Source organism: Sminthopsis crassicaudata, chromosome 3 (assembly GCF_048593235.1).
Source record: "Sminthopsis crassicaudata isolate SCR6 chromosome 3, ASM4859323v1, whole genome shotgun sequence".
NCBI classification, from domain to species: domain Eukaryota; kingdom Metazoa; phylum Chordata; class Mammalia; order Dasyuromorphia; family Dasyuridae; genus Sminthopsis; species Sminthopsis crassicaudata.
Genome location: NC_133619.1, coordinates 655,085,602 through 655,111,621, shown reverse-complemented (window position 1 = coordinate 655,111,621; position 26,020 = coordinate 655,085,602). Strand labels below are relative to the sequence as shown.

General features: G+C 33.2%; 1 protein-coding gene across 1 annotated transcript in view; it reads right to left on the bottom strand.

Annotated features, from left to right (window-relative positions):
• LOC141560047 (putative small intestine urate exporter) overlaps nt 1-25,602 on the bottom strand; it is a 47,119-nt gene extending 21,517 nt beyond the window's left edge. Inside the window, exons 1-2 of the mRNA XM_074297683.1 lie at nt 25,541-25,602; nt 19,682-19,807 (exon numbers count right to left, since the gene is read on the bottom strand). The gene's annotated coding sequence lies outside the window, so the exon portion shown is untranslated. The remainder of the gene's footprint in view (nt 1-19,681; nt 19,808-25,540) is intronic.
• Between the last annotated feature and the right edge of the window lie 418 nt (nt 25,603-26,020).

Sequence of the window (26,020 nt, the reverse complement as noted above, 5' to 3'; positions counted from 1 at the left end):
AGAGTTATTGTAAGTGAAATTTCTCTTTATATCACTTCCTGATAGGTTTTGTTACTAATATGTGGGAATGCTATTTATTTATGTAGTTTTATTTCATATCCTGAAGCTTTGTAGAAGTTTTGCTTAAATAATTTTTGTTGGGTTTCTAAAGTTTTCAAAATAAGTTATTGTATTATCTGCAAAAAGTAATAGTTTAATTTCCTCTTTATCTCGATGTACTCCTTCCATTTGTTTCTTGTTCTAATCTTTTTATTTTCTTGCTACAGCTATCATTTCTACTACAATATCAAATAAAATGATAATGGATATTCATGATGCACCTTTGATCTAGGATCACCATTATACTTAATACTTTCTCTTTGTTTTAAATAGGTACTACTTATCATTTTAAGAAAAACTCCATTTATTCTTCTGCTTTCTAGTGATTTTTAATAGGAATAGATTTGTATTTTATCAATTTTTTCCATCTAATGATATAATTATATGATTTATATTTGCTTTGTAATTTATATGGTCAATTACACTTATAGTTTTCCAAATATTGCACTAATCCTGCATTCTTGGTATAAATCCAATCTGGTCATAATGTATGACTGTTGTTTTATGTTGCTTTATTTTCCTTGCTAATATTTTATTTAACCCTTTTGTGTCAATATCTATTAGACACCTTGGCCTATGGTTTTCTTTCTCAGAACTGACTCTGTAGTTTAGATAATCATATTTGAGGTATAAAGAATTTGATAGGATCCCTTCTTAACCTGTTTTTTTTTCCAGATACTTTATGGAGCATTGAAATTAATTGCTCTTCAAATGTTTGGAATAATTCACTTAGAAATCATTTGACCTTTTTTTCCCCTTGGAGTTAATTTATAAATTTATTCAGTTTCTTTATTAAGACAAAGTAATTTAAGGACTTTATTTCTTGTTGTGTTATTCTGGACAATTTGAATTTTTAAACTTCATTTAGATTGTCACCTTTATTTTTATATAGTTGAACAATATAGCTTCTAACAATTGTTTTAGAGTTTTTGATAGGTTGTGAATTTGCCTTCTTCATATTTCACATGGACAATTTTTCTCTTTTCTTTAAAAAAAAAACAATTTAACTCATGGATTTTTATTTTGTTACCTTTAAAATAAAAGCTCCTCATTTTATAATTCACTTTTTACTTTAAATTTTGTTTATCTCTTCTTTGATTTTGGGAATTTCTAATTTGGTGCTTAATAGGGGCTTCTTAATTTTTCTGTTTTCAGTATTTTTTGTTGTAGCTGTATTTGTTGATCTGCTTTTAATTTTTTTAGTGTGAAAGAAGCAAAATTTCCCCTGAACCCAGCTTTGGCTGCATCTCACACATTTTTGTATGTTGTCTCATTGTTGTCATTCTCTTTCCTGAAATTCCTTATTATTTATATAATTTGTTCTTAGACCTACCTTTTCTTTTGGGTTAAGTTATTTGATCTTTACTTCAAAGACACTTTATTGAATTTAATTTTTATTGAATTAAGCAAAAGATGAATAAAATATTTCTGCTTTTCTACATTTGTGAGGGTTTTCTGCTCTAATATATACAAAATTTTGTGACTTTACCCCCACAGCTGAGAAATAAGTATGTTATTTTCTATTCCTAATCATTCTAATATCCTAATATTTTACAGAAATTTATGATATCTAAACATTTCTAAAATTATAATTAGATCTTTAACTTCCAGACATTTGGTTTGATATTATTTAGTCCAAGAAGGGCAAATTGAAGTTCTCCCAGTATATTTTAGTATTTCTTTCTATAATTCATTTAATTTTTCCTTTAAGAATTTAGATGCTTTGCCATTTTATGCACAAATGTCTGATATAAATATTAATTCATTGTCTATGTTGTCTTCTAACAAAATCTTTCCCCACTTAGCTCTTTTTGTTTTCATTCAGTAATATCTGATTCTTTCTGACCCCATTTGGGATTTCCTTGGCAAAATCCTGGAGTGGTTTGTGTTTTCTTCTCCAGTTCAATTCACAAAGGAGAAAACTGAGGCAAATAGGGTTAAGATACTTGCCTAGGGTTACATAGCTAGTAAGTGTCTGAGACCAGATCAGAACTCACAAAAATGAGTCTTCTAATTCTAGGCCTGCCATTCTACTCACTGCACTACCTAGGTGAGCTATTTTTAGGTCTATTTTTGCTTTTAGTTTGTCTGAAATCATGATTACTACACCTTTTTTACTTCCATATTTTTTAAAAAATTTCAGGTGAAGCATAATAAATTCTACTCTAGCCCCTTATTTTAATTTATAATGTTTCTGTTTTAAGTGTTTCTTCTAAACAAGTATTGATGAATTCTGGTTTCTAATGTGTTCTACTATTTTCTTATGTTTTATAGTTTCATCCCAATCACATTCATAGTTATGATTATTACCTGCCTATTTTTTCTCTATCTCATTCTCTTACACTTATCCTCTTTCCCCCCATTGCCCTTTTATTTTTAATTACTCCCCTAACCTCTGCTAACTTTTGTTCTTCTCCTTTCCACTTCCCTTAACCATTTCTTTCTCATTTATGTGTTGGTAAAGATCTATTTCTGCATCTAAGTCTTGTGCATAGTTATTATTCTCTCTTTTAATCAGTTCATTTGAAAGTAAAACTCATCATCTATTTCCTGTCCACTTCTCCATCCTTATTGTATAAAGTCCTCTTTGCTCATCCCATTAATGTGAGATAATTTTCCCCATTCTTCCTCTTCCTCCCCTCTCTCTCTTATTGCATTTGCTTTTTTATTATCCCTAGAAATCATCTAAATACAATAGAATCACATCCAGAGTCTCTGTCTAATTAGAGTTCTGTAACCCCTGGTGATGGAGCTCTGATAAGCAATATGTACTCTCTCCAAAATACAATAAAATACAAATTACTTCCCATGTGCCAAGCATTATGCTAAGTATTGGGCCTACAAATAAGAAAAAAAGAAAGAGAGCTGGAATTTATAATATAATAGGGATTACACAAAAGGAAGCTGAAAAGCATGGGTGGAGACATAGCGAATATCCACTGCCTGGATATAATGATAATGCAGTTGAGATCAAGCAGCAAGAGATATAAAGAGTTTGTTGAACTTTTGGGCACCCTTTTATGGGAAATTTTGGGAGGGGACTTTTGCTTTTCCCTCCAGCCCTCCAATCAGAAGGACAAGACAACTGAAGGTACTGATGAAGTGTGAGTACCAAAGGACGAATGCAATCTTGTAGTGATAAAGATTGGAAGGAATGGAGAATGGTGGAGTGTTAAGAGTTGAAAAGAATCAATGAAACTGGAGGGAAAAGGAATATTTGCCTGAGCTCCTGGACTCACTTTAAGGGAAGCTTTGGGAGAAATGTTTTCTTCTGCTCTCAGTCCTTCTAATCAGAAGGAAAGAAGTGTGAGTTTCCATATAAAAATGTAATCAGTTTAACTGTGTATAGTCCCTTATGACTTCTCACTCATATTTACCTTTTTATGGTTCTTTTGTCTCCTGCATTTTTGTGCCCTATTTCAACCTTAGTTTTGATGGTTTTCTCAGAATGCTTGAAAGCCCTCTATTTCATTAAATATTTGTTTGCCCCCTGTAAAATTGTACTCAACTTATTAGATAGGTTATTTTTAATTGGTAAGTCTTTGCCTTAAAATATCATATTCCAACCTCACTTCTTTATACTGGTTGCTATTAAACTGCATGTGGTACTGACTGTGACTCATTGGTATAGATTTTTTTTTCTGGATACTTGCAGTATTTTTCCTATGATCTGGGAGCTCTAGATTTTAGTTACAAAATTCTTGGAAGTTTTCATTTTGAGGTTTCCTTCAGAAAGTGAGCAGTCAACTCTTTCAATTTCTACTTTTCTTTTTGCTTCTAAGATAAATGGATAGTTTTTCTTAAATTATCTCCCCTTTACTTGTTTTCCAGATCAGTTGATGTTCCTCTGAGATACTTCACACTCTCCACCCCCATTTTTTCAGTCTATAAACTTGGTTTTATTATTTCTCTATGTTGCATGGAATCATTTGCTCCCATTTAACCTGTTCTAATTTTCAAGGAATGACTTTCTTTAGTAAGGTTTTTAGTCTTCTTAATCCAAGCTACAAATTCTCTTTTCATATTGTTGTGTCTCAGTTTCCTTAATTGTACTGCTTCAGTTTCCCTAATTGTCTTGTCTCAGTTTCCCTAAATTGTTCTGCCTCAGTTTCCCTGAATTGTTCTGCCTCAATCCCCCTGGTTGCACCCTCTCTTCCTAACTATTAGGACTGAGATAATTAGGGTTGTAGCTGGCCACTCTGACATTCCAAAAGAGTCATAAAACTCCAGATGCTCTATCTCAGATACTTAATTGGTATCCTCTATCTCTAAGTTTCAGACTTCTTGGCTCTAATTGGACATCTCCTTTACTCCCAGTTTATCAGTATGTCAGAACTGGATTGGTGGTCCCTTCTTGGAGATTCCCACTCACCAGAGTTTGGACTCCATCCCCCTGCCTTTGTCTACTGTGATAGCTTAAGATCCATGTATATATATTTCATTGCAAACATGCATTCCTTGCTGATATTTAAGCTGATGCTGAAGCTAATGCTGCTGCTGAATGCTTTGAGATATCAGCCCTGGGACCAAAAATCCCTCTCAGAAATCCAACTAAAATATTAAAAACTCTCTAATCTCTATCTTGCCTCAAATTTTCCAGCATTACAATATTTTTTCTTCACTCACTCTTATCCATTTTCCTATCCTTTCCTTTCCTGCTCTCATTTAATTTTTGTTGTTGTGTTGTTGTTCTTGTTGTTGTTGTTGTTGTTGTTGTTTTGTTTTGTTTTGTTTTTGCTGAGGCAATTGGGGTTAAGTGACTTGCCCAAGGTTATATAGCTTAGGAAGTGTTAAGTGTCTGAGGCCAGATTTGAGCTCAGGTCCTCCTGACTTTAGGGCTGGCGCTCTATCCACTGCGCCACCTAGTTGCCCCTCTCATTTGGTTTTTCAAATAATTGTTTTACTTCCTTTTTAATTCTCCTAATGATTTTTATTGAATTTGTATCCAAGTGTATTGGAAGTGGGTGGATAAGGTTTTGTTTATAGATTTTTTTTTCAAATTATTTTCTTTTGTGTTTTATCTTAAATCTCCCTGTCACCATAAATAAGTTTTTGTGATGAGATGATTCTCTTTTTGTTGGTTCATTTATCCAACATACTTATTGACTTTGGATTTTATGTTAACTCTGGGATGTGTAGGAATATCTAACCTGAGCTTCTGTCCACTCATGTTTGTTCTGCTTCTTTGACAACTCTAGTTATGCCTTCCAAAGTAGTATGATCATTGCACTTTAGTCTGAGTTCTACAAATTCCTGACCCATATTTCAGTCTCCTTTTTCTGGTTGGTTGATTGTTTCCATAAACTTCTGTTTGCTTCAGAAACTTTTGGCCCAATGGGAGGTTTTTCAGTTTAGGGCAATTAAACTATTGGTTCCTCTTTGATACATGATACTGTACTCTGCTTCTGAGATCAGAGCCAAACATCTATTATTTGCCTCGAAAACTTTGTTCCATATTAGAGCTCAATGCTCACAATCACATTTCTCTACTCTGACTCTATGATCCAGAAATGGATAGGTGACAAAGCTGCCAGATGGCATCTGTTCTTACAATCAATGTTTGCTCAGGGATACCTTGGGATCTCTCTTTGCTTCCTGTTTTTGTTCTCTGCCTCTTTTCATCACCAGGCATTGTTCCTGTCATGACCCTTTCCCCAATATTCTTTAAGCCATCTTGGGCTATAAAAATTAACTCACTATGACTTCTCCTTGGTTCTTCCAATCAGAATTCTACATGGTGCTTTCTCTACACCTTGGTGTGAGAAGTGAGGTAAGATAAAAATTCTTTTTACTCCATCATCTTTGCTCTGCCTCTCAATGATCTTTTCTCAATTTTCTTTTTCTATGACTTTATACTCCATTCCCTTTCTATAATAATACAAGTGACTTTTCCCTCCCTTTTACTCCTAATATCCAGCCAGTTTGTTAGTCTTATGGATTTTACCTCCAAATCATCTCTCAAATCTATCAGTTCTTCTATACTAACATCACCATTATTATAATTTCAGCCCTGACAAAGTCTCTTCTAATCTAATATGATAACCTCCTAATTGATTTCTCTAGCTCTTTATCTCCACTTTCTGTATTCTCTCACTTTAAGTTGAAACTAAAATCCTATCTTCCACTAGAAGCTCGTACCCACCCCTCTTAATTCTGGTGCCTTCCTTCCGTTAATTATCTCCAATTTTCCAAATGGTAGCTTATTTGTATTTATTTGCATGTATTTACTTCCTTATTATCTCTCCCAAGAGATTATGAGCTTCTTGATGGCAGAAATTATCCTTTGTCTTTCTTTGTACTCAATTCTGGGAACATAGTTGATAATTAATAAAAGATTATTGATTTGTTGGCTAACATTTTCCTTGCAAAGATGCCAAAATAATCTTCCCAAATCATAGATGACTAGATCACTACCCTGCCCCAAAACATTTAGTACCTTCTCATCGTTTAGAGGGGGAAATGACAACTCTGCCAGTTGAAATCAGAACCTTTAACAAAGCTGGCTGCAACCTAGCTTTTCATCAGTGTTTCAACTAATGAGCCAGGTGGTTGAATGGATACATTTCTGGATTTAGAGTCAAAAAGGCCTGAATTTTAATTCTGTCCTTTGCTTGTTACATATTCAATAAGTAACCATGGGCAAGTTATTTATTTAACCTGTCTCAACCTCAGTTTCTTCATCTGTAAAATAAAAATAATGACAGCATCATTGTTGTAAGATTCAATGAGATACTATACAATGAGATACTATATAAATAAGGTACTATGTAAGATTCAAGGAGATACTATGTAATGAGATACTATGTAAATAAGATACTGAGATACTATGTAATGAGATACTATTTAAATAAGATACTATATAAGACTCAATGAGATACTATGTAATGAGATACTATATAAATAAGATACTATATAAGACTCAATGAGATACTATGTAATGAGATACAATATAAAGAAGATACTGAGATACTATGTAATGAGATACTATATAAATAAGATACTATATAAGACTCAATGAGATACTATGTAATGAGATACAATATAAATAAGATACTGAGATACTATGTAATGAGATACTATTTAAATAAGATACTATATAAGACTCAATGAGATACTATGTAATGAGATACTATATAAATAAGATACTGAGATACTATGTAATGAGATACTATTTAAATAAGATACTATATAAGATTCAATGAGATACTATGTAATGAGATACTATATAAATAAGATACTGAGATACTATGTAATGAGATACTATATAAATAAGATACTATGTAAGATTCAATGAGATACTATGAAAAAATGCTTTGCTAATGTTAAAGTGCTACATAAATGTTCACCATCCTTATTGTTAGATTATTTCTTCACATATGTTCCTACTTCATAAACCATATTCCAGTCACTAGTAAATCTGTTGAATTCTTCCCTTCTACACAGGCCATTTGCCATTCTAAAATTGTAATTTTCTTAATCTTAATCTCTCCAAATTTTTGTCTTCTTTCAAGGCTTAGATCAGAATTCATATTATTGATGATTATACACCTAATACTATATAGCACTTATCGTGACCCAGGAACTATTCTAATCACTTTATTCTTATTTCATCCTTTTTCTTATTTGATCTTTTAAAAAAATCTTTTTTCTTAAAATAAGATCCTTTTTCTTATTTGATCCTTACAATGACTCTGAGAGACAGATGCTATTATTAATCTTATTTTACAGATGAGGCAATTGAGACAAATGCAGGGTAACTGTCCGGAGTCATACAACAATCTTTCCCTGAACATCACTATTGTTTGTACTTTCTCCCTATTTAAATTACCTTCCAAAAACTTCAATCCCTTGCTCCTAATAAAATATAAAGTATGTGATTATTCTTATGGATAAGATGAACATATATGAATCATATGGGTCACAGAATGGGTAGATGAGTATACGCTAAGAATGGTTGTTCATAGTTCAGTATCAACTTGATAAAAGGTTTCCAGTGGAGAGCCCCAGGAATCTGTGCTTGGCCCTGTGCCACTTAACATTTTTTACCTATAAAGGCATAGGTAGTGCGCTCATGAAATTTGTATATGATGTGGGAAGGATAGCTAACAAACTGGGTGATTGAATTAGGAATCTAAATGATGTTAACAAATTAGAGCATTATGCTGAATCTATGGGATGAAGTACAATAGGGATAAATGTAGAGACTTGCACAGATATATAAAAAAAAAATCTTAACAATGTAGGATAGGAATAGACCACAACAGACACTAGGTGTTTGGAAAAGAATGGACTGGACTCCAAGCTATATAGGAATCAGAAATGTGAAAAAGCAACCAAAAAAAAAAAAAAAGCCAATGGAAGGAGGAAAGGGAATAAGCATTTATATAATGTCTACTACTTCCAGGCACTGTGTTAAGCATTTTTTTTTATAAACATCTCATTTGATTTACATAGATGCCACAATTATCCTCAGTTTACAGTTGAGGAAATACCACTTTACAGTTGAGTCAAATACCACTTAAGTGATTTCTCCAGAGTTATACAGCAAGTAAATATGGGGGACTGGATTTCACATCAGATATTGTTGACTGTACTACAAGTTATCTAATAATGTAATGATGAAATATTTCACTGCATTAGAGGATAGATCATTTCTAGGAATGAGGGAGTAATAATCTCATTGGTTTTGTTTTGTTTTTTTCATTTTAGTCTTCACCTGAAGTATTGCTTTCAATTCTAAGGCCCATGGTTTGACACCAATAAACTGAAGCATGACCAAAGCAGGACAAACAGGATGGTGAAGGGCCTTAAGTTTATATTATAAACTTTATGATATATTAGTCTGTGTAGTAGAGTCCACCTTTCCACTGTATCTGTATAACTTCTAGGGCCTAACACAATATCACATATGATAGAAAAAATACATGATTTTGAAATTAATCAATCAATGAAAGAAGTTTGATCTGTCACCAACTTACCCCTGCATCTGGGGACTGCCCCTTCATGGAAACATCGGTCTGATTAGACTGGCCTGTACTGTTCACCATGGCAACAATGGCAATACTCAGACTCAAATTTTGTGAGGTAGTTACAAATAGACAGAAGTGTATGATGATTGCCAGACCATATCTTACTGACCAGAACCCTGGAACTGGAGAACAAATAAAGAGTTATTGTGTTAATAGTCTCTTTAGATTAAAATATTTTAGTAAGCTCTGCACAGGGCCATTATCTTTCTACTTAGTCTATTGTTTGTCACGGACATTTGAACAGAATAGTATAAAAGTCAATGATTGGCAGGGAAAATGTTGGATTGAAATAGATCCCAAGAGAATATCCTCACCACCCAATCAACCTCAACCAAACTGTACCAATTATTCTGTACTTTTTTCACCCTGTAACTATGAATCTCATCCCTTTGCATTCTCTTTTCTTTTGAGACTAATTGTTTTTCATCCAGCCAAACAGTCTCCACTCCATACCTTTCACCATTTTCCACTACCCCTGCCAACATACATTCCTATGCTGCTGTACACATATTATAAAGAGACAAATAATATATAGATTATGGAGAAGAAGTGAATTTGAACTTGCATATAAAATATACCTCTTGCACCTTCCCCTGATGCTGAAATAATACTTTTCTTGTTTTCCAGTACTAGAAATGTTAACATTTTTATTCATTGTAAACTTATTGTTATACTTATAGCTCACAGGGGCACCCTTCCCTGACTTATAGGGAGTAAATCTCTTCAGGAATGGTTCCTTCAATTTAGAGTACACCATGTATACTATGAGTCCACAACCCTAAAAATTATACATGAATCCTTGTAAATGTATTTATTTTTAAATAGTGAGACAGAGCACACAAGAGAATAGCAGGTATAATGAAAAAAGTAGCAATAAAACCTTCACCCACAAAACAGGTGACCTAAAATAAACACAAGAAAAAAAGTGGACACATAAAGATAAAAGACATGCAAAGACATCCACATGGGGGCAAAATTGCCTAGGGTATACACGTGGAGGGATGTACTAATGAGGAACACGTGTGGCCATGGAACAGCTATGGTAAAGGCAGACACACAGAAGATGAATTCACATAAAAACAAGACATAACTAATTTCTTTTTACACGTTCAGCTCCTATTGACACTAATCTCATAGTCTTCCTTCTTTTAGTCACTACTAGCTACCGGGAGATATTCTTGTAGTCTCCAAAGCATGCTGCTGCTGCTGCTCTCTCTCTCCAGAATATTGTTTTCTCAAACATTGCTCCACTGGGTGCTGTTCCACCATTGGCTCCTGCTTGTCCTCTGTTGCATACTTCCTCTGCACTACCTCTAACTTCTAAATCACCTAAAATTCTTGGCTAAGATGCTGCCTTTATTTTTATCCAGATATTGTGGGAAAGAGAGGAAATAACTTGTTTCAGAATCATCAGAAACCCTGACGCCAAATCCAGATTCTGATTTCTCATTTGTCAAGCAGGAGGTGATCAAACCCAAACACAAACCTCTTTAGGTGAAAGAATGGAGTTCTTTCAGTTACCCAATGTCCTTATGTTTCTTTTTTTTTCTTTAAAAGAGTCTACCTGAGAAGTGGTTATTGAAGTTTTTCTTGTAGATTTCAAATGAAAGGGGACCCAGTTCCTCTTTAATCAGGGATAAAGGTAGGGTTCCAGCAGTTATATAACTCTATAGATTCAGAAGGGGAAGGAACCTTAAGAGGCTATCAAGCTTAACACGGTCATTTTACATGAGAAAAGTGATGATTAGGAGTTGAAATGGTTTGTCCAGTGGAATTATTAAATGCCTGGTTGGGATGTGAATCTAAATCTTCCTGACTTTCAAAATCTGGTGAACTACGGGTTGTTTCCTATTGCCCATAATTCTTTATTCTCCACTAAATTTATTCTTTCCCTTCATATAACATGAAAAATTTCCTGAAAACACTAGAACTTGAGAAAGATATTTATATTCTGAGAATACAAGGGCCATTATTCACTGAAAATAGATGAAAAAGGAAAAGAATAACCTGGAAAAGGAGGCTTTGAAATAGTGAAGCAGGAATTTTGAACACAAAGAAAAGAGCAAAATCCAAAAGGAATAAAATATAACAACAAGAATAGCTCACATTTGTATAGTACTTTTGCGTTTACCCAATGCTACTTTCACATAAACCTTGTAAAGTATTTACCAATGATCACACAGCCAATAAGTGGTGCACCTAGACCTTTAACCCAGGTCTTCTGATGCCAAGTACAGTACTGTTTCCATGTTATCTTATTGCCTCACAAAAAATAGAGCTATCATTGATCACATGATTTTAGAATTGCAGTAGATCTTAGAAACCAAGTAGAACAATCCATGTCCAGAAAGAATCTCCTTATATCTCCATTTGGCTTATCCTGCTTCAAATGACTTTAAATGAGAGAACACATCTAATTCATGATATTCATCAGTTTACTAAATATAATAAAAAGACACTTTCATTACATGAACTCAAATTCATCTCTGCAATTTCCATTCAGGTTTATAATTCTATTCTCTGGAACAAAATGGAATATATCTAATTCTTCTAAGTAACATAGTTACATCAGTCACACACCCAAAATGCATGTTCTCTTATTCATCAGGAATACCATTGTTGCAAAGGAGAAAGAACCAAATCATAGAGGTTGGTCTAGGGAAGACCTAGAAGGGAAGAATGAGGTTCCACTTCAGAAAATAAGAAATTAAATTAAGAAAATTAAAATTAAGAAAAATGACTCTCCTCTCTCAAAGAGTTACATCAGTTACCTACCCAAAAAGAATTCATAGAAAAAAAATTTTTTTAAGACTTTAAAAACAAAATGAGAGAGATTGAGGAAAAACTAAAGAACAAATAAAAATAATGTAAGAAAAACAATAAATAGAAAAGGAGAAACAATCACAAGAAAATGAGTCTTTAAAAATTTGAACTGGGCAAGAGGAAGCCAGCAAAGTTATGAGACCAAGAAATAATAAAAACAAAATGTAAAGAATGAAAAAAAAGAGAGAGAGAGAGAGAACATGGGATCTTGAAAGAAAAACAACACATCTACAGATCAGATTAAGAAAACAAAACACAATAATTGGACTACCTGAAAGTTATGGTTAAAAATAAAGAATCTTGATATGCATCTTGCATCTTACAATAATGCAATAAATAATTAAAGAAAATAGTTCTGAAGTTTTAGAACAAGAGAGGATAGTAGAAATAGAAAAACTCAACCAATAAGCATCTGAAAGAGATTCTATGAGGAAAAAGCATCATTGTTAAATTCTGAAACCCCCAGATCAAAGAGAAAATTTTACAAGCACAACAATAACAATGAATTTCAGATATGCTGGAGCCACAATTAGAATCACACTAGAACTATCAGCAGCTACAATAAAAGACCCCAGGTCTTGGAATACTATATATCAAACATCAAAAGAAGTGGGATTGCAGCTGAAAATATCATATCCAGAAAAATTAACCATAGTCTTAAATGAAAAAAAAATGGATATTCAATAATTGCCAGATTTTCAGGATTTTGTTACAAAAAGAATTTTGAACTCAATAGAAAAATTGGCATATAAGAAATAGAAGGTAAACATCAAATTTTCCAAAAAATGCATTAAAATATATAATAACAATACATAACCCTAATGAAATCATCAAATTTCAAGGGACTCAATAAGAGCAAATAGCTTATGTTTTATACATACAAATATAAACCAAATTCTAAGAGTGTCATTACCAATTGGATATTTCAAAAGAAAAATGGGGCAGAACTGAGTATGATATGACTTTAAAAACAGAACTATGTAAGAAAAGGCAAGAACAATAGTTATGTCACATGAATGAGCTGTGAGAGCAAGAACTGGTACGGGGGAATTAGATGAGGGAGAAGGACTAGTAGTTTTGAAATCCTACTCATAGTGAAAATAGGTTAAAGAGGGAATAATGCAAATATATCTAGAAAGGTGCAACAAAATTTATAAAGAAATAATAAGAGGAGGAATAGGATAAGGCAGGGTATAGAAGGGATGTAGATCAATGGGAATTGGATAAAGTGTGTAGATTAATGAGAATGAGATAAAAAGGGAAGGAAAAGATGGGGGAACATGAAAAGGAATAAATAGGGAGGTTAAGTAATAGAAAATCAGCCAGCTGATAGAAGTAAAGTAGAAGAGTCAGCAGGGTTAGGAAACAAGAGACACACAAACACAATAATAATGATCAGGAGTAAAATTTATTAGGAAAAAAAGCAAGAGTAGTAATCACTGATTTTAGACTAAGTCAAAATTAAAATGGATTTAATCAAAAGACAAAATAGGGAAACTACATTACATGTCAGCCATATTAATGTTGCAATAGACTACTCAAAATATAGGAAATGATGAATTAATGGACCTAAGAAAGATGATGTCATCCACTTTCAGAGGAATAGAGGACAAACAAGTATAGTACAACCTTGCATATGCATATGTGTATATATATAAGTGCATATTTATGTATGATTACATGTATCTATGTATATCAGTATGTATGTACACACAAATAAACATCCATATTTAACTGTAACTTGATTGGGGGAAGTGAAAAGAGAAGAAAAGGGGAGGGAAAGAATAAAGCAAAAAAGTTTACAGTAGAAAACATGAGAAAACCTACAAAGAAGCAAAGAAAAGATAGACTGTTTTGAATATAATGTCTTCTATTATTACATATACTTTCTTGAAATGGAAATTTATTGCTAGATATTTTAAATCCTCATGTTCTGCTGTGTAGATGATAAATTTTTTTCTTTTTCCTAATTGTTTCTATTGTAATTTTTCTCTTTTTGTATTTGTTTTAAATAAATAGATTTTAAAACAACAAAAAAGAAGGTGGGAAAAAAGCCAAAGATATAGACAAAAATCTTAATTCTTATAAAAACTAAAAAAGTACAAGATGACACTGAGAAATCATTGACAACTACCTAGTTGTTTATGTTCATACACAAATTCTTATGAGTCATCTGAAATTAAAGCATCCTCAATGGGGGAACAAACAAATTTCAAACACCATTCAATAATATAACATCTTTACTTCTTCAAAACTTTTAAAAGATATAAAGATATAAAAACTCATTAAAGTTATTGTTTTCTAATTATGAAAAAAAATTGATTCAATGGAACAAAATCTCACCTTAATAGTTTTCAAAATGTTGGATCTTACCCATACATAACAAAATTTGAAAATTTCCAAAAAATGCATAAAAATATATAATAACAATATATAGCCCTAATTAAAGACTCTTTAATTATGAACATCAGGTGAGGCTGAGGTAGATGAATGATCAGAAATGATGTTTGCCAATATATAGGAGAAGATCCAGGACAGATAACTTGATAAGGATTTCTCTAAGTATGCTTGGGAAATCCTCCAGATGTTCCTATTGGTGAATGATGTTGATTTTATTGCATCAAATAATAGGACATTTGAAGAGCTTCCTGGAAGAGATGTATTGTCACTTAAGAGAATTTGACTTGACCATGCATCTGAAATGTCAAACAAGAATGTGTATTGCCAAAATTATGACTTGTATTTGGGTGGGAAATCCATATATATTGCTCATCAGTATGGATTATAGAAAGAGAAGATGGGCTGGTCACATGATGAGAATGAGGAAAGAGCTGAATAGTTCAAGTGCTCCTCTTACAATGTCAAGAGAATTTGAGGAAGAACTCAAGGGTCCTGGATGGCCCTCTTGTGGTACATTTATGGAAGTACATTGGAGAGAATAATAAGTTGGAACATTGTGGATAGTTTATGATACTGGGAAGAACTTCCAAATTGAAAAGTTTGTGTGGCCTGATACATTGTTGGTGGAATTGTGAATACACTCAGCCATTCTAGAGAGCGATTTGGAACTATGCTCAAAAAGTTATCAAACTGTGCCTACCCTTTGACCCAGCAGTGTGTTACTACTGGGTTTATATCCCAAAGAGATCTTAAGGAAGGGAAAGGGAGTGACATGTGCAAAAATGTTTGTGGCAACCCTTTTTGTAGTTGCCAGAAACTGGAAACTGAGTGGATGCCCATCAATTGGAGAATGGCTGAATAAATTGTAGTATATAAAGGTTATAGAATATTATTGTTCTGTAAGAAATGACCAGCAGGATGATTTCAGAAAGGCCTGGAGAGACTTACCTGAACTGATGCTAAGTGAAATGAGCAGAACCAGGAGATCATTATATACTTCAACAACAATACTATATGATGATCAGTTCTGATGGACATGGCTCTTTTCAACAATGAGATGAACCAAATCAGTTTTCTATTTTTTCCAATAATGAATAGAACACCCAGCGAGAGAACTCTGGGAAATGAGTGTGAACCACTACATGGCATTCCCAACCCCTCTATTTTTGTCCACCTGCATTTTTTATTTCCTTTGCAGGTTAATTGTACACTATTTCAAAGTCTGATTCTTCTTGTGAAGCTAAATAGCTGTATGGACATGTATACATATATTGTGTTTAACATATACTTTAACATATTTAACATGTATTAGTCTACCTGCCATCTATGAGAGGAAGTGCAAGGAAGAAGGGGAAAAATTGGAACAAAAGGTTTTGCAATTGTCAATGCTGAAAAATTACCCATGCATATATCTGGTAAATAAAAAACTATAATAAAAAAAGAAAAACAAAAGAAAAGTGTGTGTCTTTTAAACATTGATTATTTTCAGAATCCTCAGGACTTGATATAGTTCTTGTCAAATAATAGGTTCTCAATAAATGCTTTTTAACTGGTTGTTTGTTAGATAATGTCAGATTATTATCATTTGTTTAATGGGCCTGATGTTCCTGGTGCTATTCCAGGCCAGAACGATTTTTTTTTAATTTCAGAAAACTTTTGTTAACTACCTCTAACTTCTCTAATGACCTCATTTTAAGAAGATTCTTCTTGTTGTCTATTTATGTTAAATTCTTCCTGGGCTGGTAAGATTTTTAAAAAGATTATCTTAGTGGCAAATAGATCCCTAGGTGACTTTTTTTTTTTTTTTGGAACTTTGACACCAATGGGTAGGAGCTTAATTTCTTTCGTTTTAAGCGTATCTTTAGGGAAGGGTTTCTTGCTTCTTCATCATTTTTGCCACAACACAGCTCCATTTTGATTACCTTATCGTATGTGTGTGTTTGCGTGTGTGTATTTGCAAATTATGTAGTCACTAAAGTCAATCATGTAAACCTTATGAATAAGGCTGCTCATGAAGAGAGGATATTTCTTATTTGCAGGATAGCATTTTTTGGACTAGATATTAGTGATGTTTCTAATTTAATAATTTTTGAAACATATTTTATAGAATATTAGATTATATTGACTCAGAATGAAAGTTCATTCACAGAAAGCTGAGTGAGGTTGGAACCTTAGGGATGGGGAGTGAAAAGGAAAAGCAATAGTAGTATAAAAGTTGAAAGAATACTTTCTGGTGAGCAGAAAGGATACTGTAGGCTTTTGGAAAGTCAACCAACATGTACATGCACTGATTATCCTTGGTCCAAGGTCCTTGGCTTGGCTGGTGCTATTTGGTAGCATCACCTCAACCAAATTATATAATATGCTTACTAGTTAATTAATTGACAATCTTCTTTTATTAAGTTGCAGAAAGTAGAGTAATAAATTAGTGTGGGGGCAATTAGGTGGCATAGTGGAATTCAGGAGGACCCGAGTTCAAATCTGATCTCAGACACTAAACACTTCCTAGCTGTGTGACCCTGGGCAAGTCACTTAACCCCAGCTACCGAAAAATAAAATAAAATAAAATAAAATAAAATAAATTAGTGTGGATTGTTATTATAGGGTTACCAAATAAATACATAGCCCATTCCATTTGCCACACTTTTCTTTTGTTTTGTTTTTGCATCATAACCATTTCCTGATAAGTTCTGTCCTGTTAACCCTGTTCTATAATAAAGAAAAGAAAAGAATCATAACACAGCATTTTGATTCTAAAGTTCTCTGCCTTTCTACCTGGAGTTTAAGATTGATTATTGCTCCTTACATAATATAACATAAATTGTTGAGGATCACAAAGAGATTTTGTTTATAGAAAGATTTGAGGTTATATCAATCATTAATAACTGAATTCATTAAAATGTTTTATTAATTTAAACAACTAATAAGCTAATTAAATGTTAATATATAACATTTTAAATAAAAAATTGGTTTTCTAAAACAAAAAATTTTTCAAAATTCATTATTGTCTGGATTAATAGAAGACAGCTGGAATCTTATCTCTACATCTGCCTTGAAGTTGTTGCCCTATATTATTTTGGTTTACGTGCTTAGCTGAAGAAAATTTTTCCTAACAAATATATAGTTAGAGAAAGGAGGAATGTTTTTAATCTTTTCAGATAATTGTAGTTATTCTTTGACACAAGGTCCAAACTCACAAATAGTAGTTTCGTAAAGATTAGTTGCAATGTGGAAATAAATATTATATATATATATATATATATGTGTGTGTGTGTGTGTGTGTGTATACATACACATATATATATGTGTGTGTGTGTGTATAATATACATGGATATATATAATAATATTAAATATAAAATTATATATATAAAGTAAGCCATATAAATAAAACATATTTAAATCACTTTCAAATTCTTTGCTGGTTTCAATATTTTTTGGAGCCAAAGAGAAGAGTCTAATGACTCTGTCATGTGATTTCTTCAAATACCTAAAGAGAGCTATTATGTCCCCCCACTCTTCTTTTTCAGGTTAAACATCTTCAAGACTTTCAGTCTCTTATGTGATATAATTTTAAGGCCTTTCCCTATTTTTAGAATATTTCCCTGGCAAGTCACTTTAGCCTGTTTGCTTTCTTTTCCTCTTCTGTAAAAAATGAACTGGAGGAGGAAATGACAAACCATTCCAATATCTTTGTCAAGAAAACCCCAAATGGGGTCATGAAGAGTTGGACCTTGTATCTTTTTTCTCTTTCACAGTCAAACTTCTAAAAAAAAAAGTTGTCTATACTGTCTTCATTTTTCAATCCCTAATAACCTCTGCCATATGACTGAAAGTGCTCTGCAAAATTTAGTAATAAACTTTTCTTTGGTTCTAAACTGAAAGGTCTACTGGTCATGAACATACTTGAATTCACTGAAGCTTTTGACATTGTTGATCATTTCCTCCTGAATAATCTCTTCCTTTGTCTTTTGTGCTGCTGCTCTCTCCTGAATCTCCTCCTGCCTCTATCACCATTACTTCTCCATCTCTTTGTTGGATTATCTATTAATTCATTAATGATAAATTAGTAATTCTATATATTTTATAGAATATATTATAACACATTATTACAATATCAATATATTATATATTATAAAATGTATTGTATCATAATATATAATATAATAATTATTATATACTATATAGGTTGAACTTTGAAGAATATTATGAATTCTAAGGTGTGGATATGAGAAGCAAATACATAAATGTCATAAGAATGCCATAAGAAGAAAACCATATAAAGGCAGAAAGTAAAGTTAAGTGTATTTAAAGTCGAATCCACCTGGAGCTATAATTATTGGAACTTGTTATTTAAGATCTTATGACTGATATTATTCTGTTTGACTTTAGGTATAATCATAAAGAAATGCTGTTAAACCACTGATCCATGATGCCAGAAACCCCAGAGGATTGGCATCCATGAACTGCAGGTGGAATTCTCCTAGGAAAGATTGGAAGAATGACTTTTGCCAGGGGATGAAGCAGGGTTATTCTGACTCCATTTCTTATTGCATTTTATCTTGAATCAAAAATATCTAAGTCTGGCTCAATACAATTGGCTATCCACATGATTCTGATCTGGGACTGACATAAAGATAGGGGAACACTTTTCCATTTATTGTATAGCTATGTCCTCTTCTTTTATGGGATGGGTGAAAAACAATTCTTACCCCATATCTCAAGGAATTGGAGCTCTCAGAATTCCAGCATCTGGAGTAGAGTCGCAGATATATTGTACTAGGTTTATTTCTAAATTCCATTCGCATCCTATGTTTCAGCCAAAATTATCTCAAACTGAGCATTCCATCTCCTGTTCCCATACATTTTACACTAGACATTAATTAGAAAAACTAAATGAATGTGAATATACTGGAGGAATTTTGAACTGGCTGCTACCCATTCCTAGAATGCTCCTCATCTCTACCTCTCAGAATCCTCAGCTTCCTCCAAGGTAGCTCAGATATCATTTTCCATGTAAAGATTTCCTTGATCTCTGCCTTCTATGAGTTTTTAATGTGTTCTCCATCCTCAAATTACCCGACATTTCTTTATTTGTTTACACCTTGCAATAAAAGGCAAACTTTCTCAGGAAAGGACATAGCTTTTTTTTTGTTTCTATCACCAGGATCTCATGAATTTCCTGACACAGAGAAAATATTCAATAGTTATTTGTTAAGTTGGTGCTGAATACTTTGTTTCAAGTAAGTGTCCAATAAATTCACTGAAATGAACTCATGACTTTTCAATGTAGAGATAGATTCTTTGCTCTATAACACATTCATGGCCTTACCTTTTTTTTTCAGCTGATTTTCATCAAGTTGCATGTCTTGTAAATCAATGCTCTCTTTGACTATATTATCATCTTCTGGGACAGCCATTATGTTTTGTCTTTTTCCAACAATTGTTTTTTTAATTTCTGAAAGAAAATCACCTTTAGTGCAATTGAATAGAACTTCCATGAGATTGCATCATATATTTCTGAATATGTTCATTAAGAATTCACATTAACAGATATTTTACTCTATTATATAGAAACTTTGTACAATTTATGACATATTTCAAATTTGCCAACAAGAAAACACACCTGTTGAGAAAGTTTTTTCCCAACCATTTTGCTTTTATCCACCATTTTGTGAAGTTAAATTTTACCTTTTGGAAAGCCATTTGATTTTGGAAGAGTAACAAGATTATTTCCCTTCCTACTTGTCACCCAAATTAAGGAATGAAACAAAATTATTCCCTCTCATATCACTGTCTTTCAGTCCCCTCCACTAATATGAAACAAGGTGTCTCCATCTCTCTATCTAGTATTTCAGTGCTTCCAAATTGCATATTAACTATGTAGAAACCAGTGATTAGTTAGCTACCAATTGCCTTGGACCCAGTTTCTTCTACAATTACATGCATTTTATTGGTAAATAAATTGTTGTCTGGATATTTAAAAAAAGAAATCACACACAGTTTACACCAAATATTAATCAGAAAGGCTATTCATTAGAGGAATTTTGCTCAAAAAGAGAAAATAAAAGTAAATTCAGTGCTTATTTTGAAAGGTTTTTGCTTGTGAGGGAACTGAAATTCAGTGCTAAAATATACTCAAAACAAAAGGATGCTGCATTGGGCCCTCATAGTATGTCTCAGAAAATAAGGCATCTGAAATCGAGGAAATATGGGACCCTACCAACATATAGAATATGGCTAACAGATAGTAGCAGATGAGTCTAAAGAAGAGAATAAGCATTTTCTCTATGTGCCAACATTGTGTTAAGCACATTACAAATATTAATCCTTATAACAACACTGCCAAGTAGGTGTTGTTATCATCATTACCATAATTGAAGGAAGTCAGGCGAAGGTTAGTTGATTTACCCAGGGTCACACAACTGTTAAGTGTCTGAGGCCAGACTTGAATGCAAGGCTTCCTGTCTCCAGATCCATTGGCCACCAAGCTCTTGGCAGATATGTGAAGATATTTCCATTTCATTTTGAAAAACACTCCATCTCTTAGCTCTTGACATTTTCTTTCCTATCCCTGTAATGCTTTCTCTCCTCATCTCTTCCCACTGGTTTACTGCCTGGGATATAATAAATGATTGGTTGTCTACAAAAGGAAGATGATATCTTACTGGCCAAAAAAATAAAGACAAAGATCCTACTGGAAGCTTATTTTCATCAACTCTTGGGGAAGGCAGAGAAAATATCCTGTAAGTAAATTAAGCAACATACTGAAGGTTTAAAAAAAATGTTAGTGATAAATTTAGAGTCAGCCAGCCAGTTTGAGGGAAGACTTGTTAACAATTAGTTATGGAGTATATGTGTGAAAAAGTAATGAAATTTATTAATCAAGTAGGAAAAGAGTCCAAAATTTTCAAAAATGGTAGGGATTTTCATTTACATATAACTAAATTTTGGGGAGTGCTTTATAAATATTATTTTATCATCATAATCATAGCAACCCTATAATGTAGGTGCTATTATTATCCCCATTTTACCTATGAGGAGACACAGTAGAATTAAGGGACTTGTTCTAGGTCACCTAACGAGAAAATGTCTGAGTTCAGATCTTCCTGATAATAAGTAATCCTCTAGCCACCAGACTGCCTAGCTTTCTGTTAGAAATGTGGAGAAACTTTTTCCATCTTATTCTGTCTTGGTCAGATACTATCTTATTTCATGTACCAGTGAAGCCACATGTCCAGGTTCTTATTCTTATCTCTAAATGTTAGGAATGGCTCAAATAAATCCATCATATTTGAAGATAACACAATGGATGCCAAGCAAGATTAAAAAATACATTGACATGGTAGACAGGCCAAATATATTATTGTATATTCATTTAATAAGGATAAGTCTTATTTTCAAATGAAGAGGTTGTCAGCTATATGAAAAGAAAATCCTTCCCAAGTACAATAAGATAGAGAAATGAGGTTACTCAAGTTAATTTGAAAAATGAATTTTAATGGATTATAAAATCAAAAGAAGTCAATAGGGTGCTGTGATAAGCAAAAATGCTAGTACAACATTGAAGGCCTTGAAGGAGGAATACTATCCAGAATACAGGAATTCATGGTCCTATTATAATTTAGTAAATCCACATTGAAATCCATATTTTAGGACTGATATTGATCAACTGGAGAGGTTCCAGAGTAATTCAAGGAGGACGTTGAGAGATCTCAAGACTATACTATCAATGAATCAATGTAAAGACATGAGGCTTGTTTTTAATAAATTTTAGATAACACTTAATATGAGTATGAGAAATGACTTTAAGAACTTGAAATACTCCCATACAAGAGGAATTTTAATTGTGTTTTCCCCAGAGGACAGAACTATGGGAAAAGTTTTGACTGGTAAAAGGAAAGAAGTTGGGAATTTTCAGAAATATACATTAAAATTCATTTTAAGGGAGAACTTTTTAAAAATTAGAGCTAACCCAAGGAGAATGTGCTACCTTGGTAGGTGGTTCATTTTTCCTTATTAGAATTTTTAAGTACCTTGATGACCAATTGTTGATAATGGATTCTCTAGAGGTATGAGTTGTACTAAGTAAAATTCTGAAGTCCTTTCCTTGACATCTTGTACATCTGAAATTAAGAAATTACTACTTAACACGTCCTAGCTGTGTGACCCTGGGCAAGTCACTTAACCCCAGCCTCAGGGAAAAAAAAGAAATAAATTACTAGCATTCCACAAGAATATCTTACTGATTTTGTTCACCCACTAACTCTCAAAATCAGCTAGCATTTTTCTCCTTTAAAGAATTTTATCAAGTTATAAAAAACTATAATCAAGTTATAGCTATAGATTTGATCACTTCATTTATATCTTAGTAGAAAAATCCACCATCCTTTGAAAAGAAAATGTTTAACCATATAAGATTAAAAACATCTTATCTCCTCTACATGAAGGTGTCACATATAGGATACTGAGGAAGACAAAACCAAATTAATATAATTCCTTTTTTTTTTTTTTTTTTTTTTGGTCTGGGCCTGTGAGTTAACCATGTAATGAGCTCCTTATTAGAAAACCCTTTGTAGAAATGCAAACTAGCAGTTGAGGCGCAAGTTGCAATCTTAGAGAGCTGTTTGGCACTGAGGGATTAAGTTCTTTTCCCAGAACCACACAGTCAATATATGTCAGAGATCACTCTGACTCCAAGTGCAGCTTTTCATCAGTGGTTTTATACACCAAACTATAGGCAGTAGAGAGTCATTGTCTTTGCTCAATCCTTGGCAAGAATTGCCAACAGTAACATCATATTATGGATTTAGAGCTAGATGGGATCTTAGAAATTAACTAGTCCAATCCACTTATTTTATGGATAAGGAACAGAAGTTCAGAAAGGTTAAGTGACAGGCTAAGAGTCACACAGGTGACAAAAACAAACCTAAAATGTTTGACTTCAAAATTATAGTTCATTTATATGGACAGCTAGGTGATGCATTGAATAGTATTGGACTAGGAGTCTAAAAGACTTGTCTTCCTCAGACAATTGCTAACTATGTGATCCTGGGCTCACAACTTTTTTTTTTAACCTCAATTTCCTCACCTAGAAGTGATTTAGAGAAGGAAATGGCAAATCACTCCAATATTTTTGCCAAGAAAACCCCTAAATTGGTTGTGAAGTGTCACATATGACTGACTAGGAAATGACTGAACAACATTTCTAGAGTACATATTGTATGCCAGTAACTGTCCTAAGTGATTTAAAACTATAATATCTGATCTTCACAACAATTCTAGGAAGTAGGTGCTGTTATTATCCCCATTTTACAGATAAAGAAATTGAGGTAAACAAAGATGAAGTGACTTGTACAGGGTCATATAGCTTGTAAGTGTCTCAGGCCAGATTTGAAACCCATTTCTTCCTGACTCCAGGCTATGTATTACCTATCTGTTTTTTCCATTCTATGATGCTGCATTTAGAGAATAGGTTTAGGTAAAGGAGGAAGAGAATAAATACCTCAACTATTTCCCAAATGACTACAAGTCATGAAATAAAAGTCTGAAATCCCCTCTTTCCCCAAGACTTTTAATTCAAAAGATGCATACATCTGCTTCAAGGTATATACATGGGGACCTAAATGTCACCAAATGATAATTAGCATATTTCTAAACCTGTGGTATCTGAAGGAACATACAACAAAAGGCTCTCAAATATCCAAATCTCTCCTACCTTTCACAGTGGTGTAATGATAATAAATAAAGAGAATGTAAGTGCCAAACTAACATCTTTTTTTTTTTCTTTGCAAGTGTGATGGAGATTTGGTTCCTTACATATATTTGCTGCTCTATGTTTGTTGCTGCTACGGATAAGACATGGGTCTTGCTTTCATTGCTCAATTTTTAGTAACTTTTTTATTCTTATCTCAAATTTAAGGACCCTCTGAGAGCAGTATTGTCTGTTAACAAACCATATTGACTCTACTGTCACTGAAACTAAGTAATTGTGAATTAAGTTAAAACAGTTATGCAGAGGTAGATGGGAGAGTGGATAGGCTGCCTTCAACAGTAAGAAAGGAACAGGGAGATAAAGAAATGGATAGATGATAGATAGATAGATAGATAGATAGAGAGAGAGAGAGAGAGAGAGAGAGACACACACACTGACAGATAAATAAATAGATGAATAGAGACAGACATTAGATTAATTAGAGCATCTGGGATGAATTTGTAACACTGAATGGAACACATAAAGTTGATGTATACACATTCCAAGCAAGGCTTATAACCTCAGCTCTGACAATTCACATAAATTATTAGACTCCTACCTGGAAAATTATAAAGTAGGCAGCATTGTTCTTGTCTCCTCTCCACCATCCTTTCTGAAATTCCTATTATTTCCTAACTTCTTTTCCTCCCTCATACTCTCCCTCAATATTACTATCAGTAATAAATATAGATCAAACACTTAGAGGGCCCACTTTTTGGGCATTCAGTGCCCTTCTGTCTTCATAATTTCTTTTGATTGTTAGATTCCTCCCCTAACTTCCTCCCCAATCAGGAGTGTCCTTCCTAACTCCTTTTCTTCCTTTCCCTGTGCCAATCAAAGTTCTAGTTCCCATATGTTTGTTTAAGTGTGATCTGATTAAAGTAATTCACAGGTGGGATGAATGATGGTCACTCTCCTATGTAGCATTGGGCACCGTGGAAGAGAATACTTGGATAAAAGATGATTGGATTTAGAGCTGTGAGAAAACTTAGCAATTAGCTAATTTAATGCTTTTATTTTACAAATGGAGAAAGTGAGGTGCATGGTGGTAAATCAGCTTGCCTAAGGTCACAAAGTTAATAAATATTAGAGCCAGGATTCTAAACCAAGTCTTCTCATTCAAAATCTAAAGTCCTTCTGATTATACTTCCATGTCACAAAGGAGATGATTCACAAAACAAAAGCTTTTTTCCCCTTTGGACCGTGTGTGATGTCATCTTATGATATTCCAGATGATTGTCTCTCTTTTAAACAAATTCACTCAAAATTATCTATTCTCCAAGGAATGAAAGCATTACAAATCTGCATTGCACTATTAATCCACCCCTTACCTTTTCCAAAGATCCTATCCTCAAGGGCTTACTAAAGCAGTTATTAATTGGGAGAAAGCACACAAAGGGAAAAACCAATTCCTATCATAAAAGATCAAAGACAAACCTGAGGGAGAATAAAATGTCGATTCTTGCTCCTGAAGACTTTCTCACCATTATCCAGGATCCTGCAGGCAAATAAATAATCATGTGACATCCCCGATTTCATCAGAAATACTTTGGCCTTAATTCCTGAAAGTTAAAACTTTTCATTTTACTTTGTAGTTAATTTTTAACTTCCTTCCAATTTTCTTGACCGATGGACTGGGGTTTCATATTGATGCCTAGGTTTTGTTCTTATGGTACTAAGATTTCTAAATCAGTTAACTGAGCATTTTTCATGTTGTATTATAATAATAAGTAATATTTACATAGTATTTTCAGGTTTGCAGAGTGCTTATACATATGCTATTGAGCCATTTATCCTCAGAACAACCCTTTGAAAAGGGGGTTTTTGTAATCCCCAGTTTACAGATGAGAAAATCAAGAAAGGTTGAAATGGCTTGCTCAGGATTACCTAGTTAATAAATATTAAAAGCAATATTTG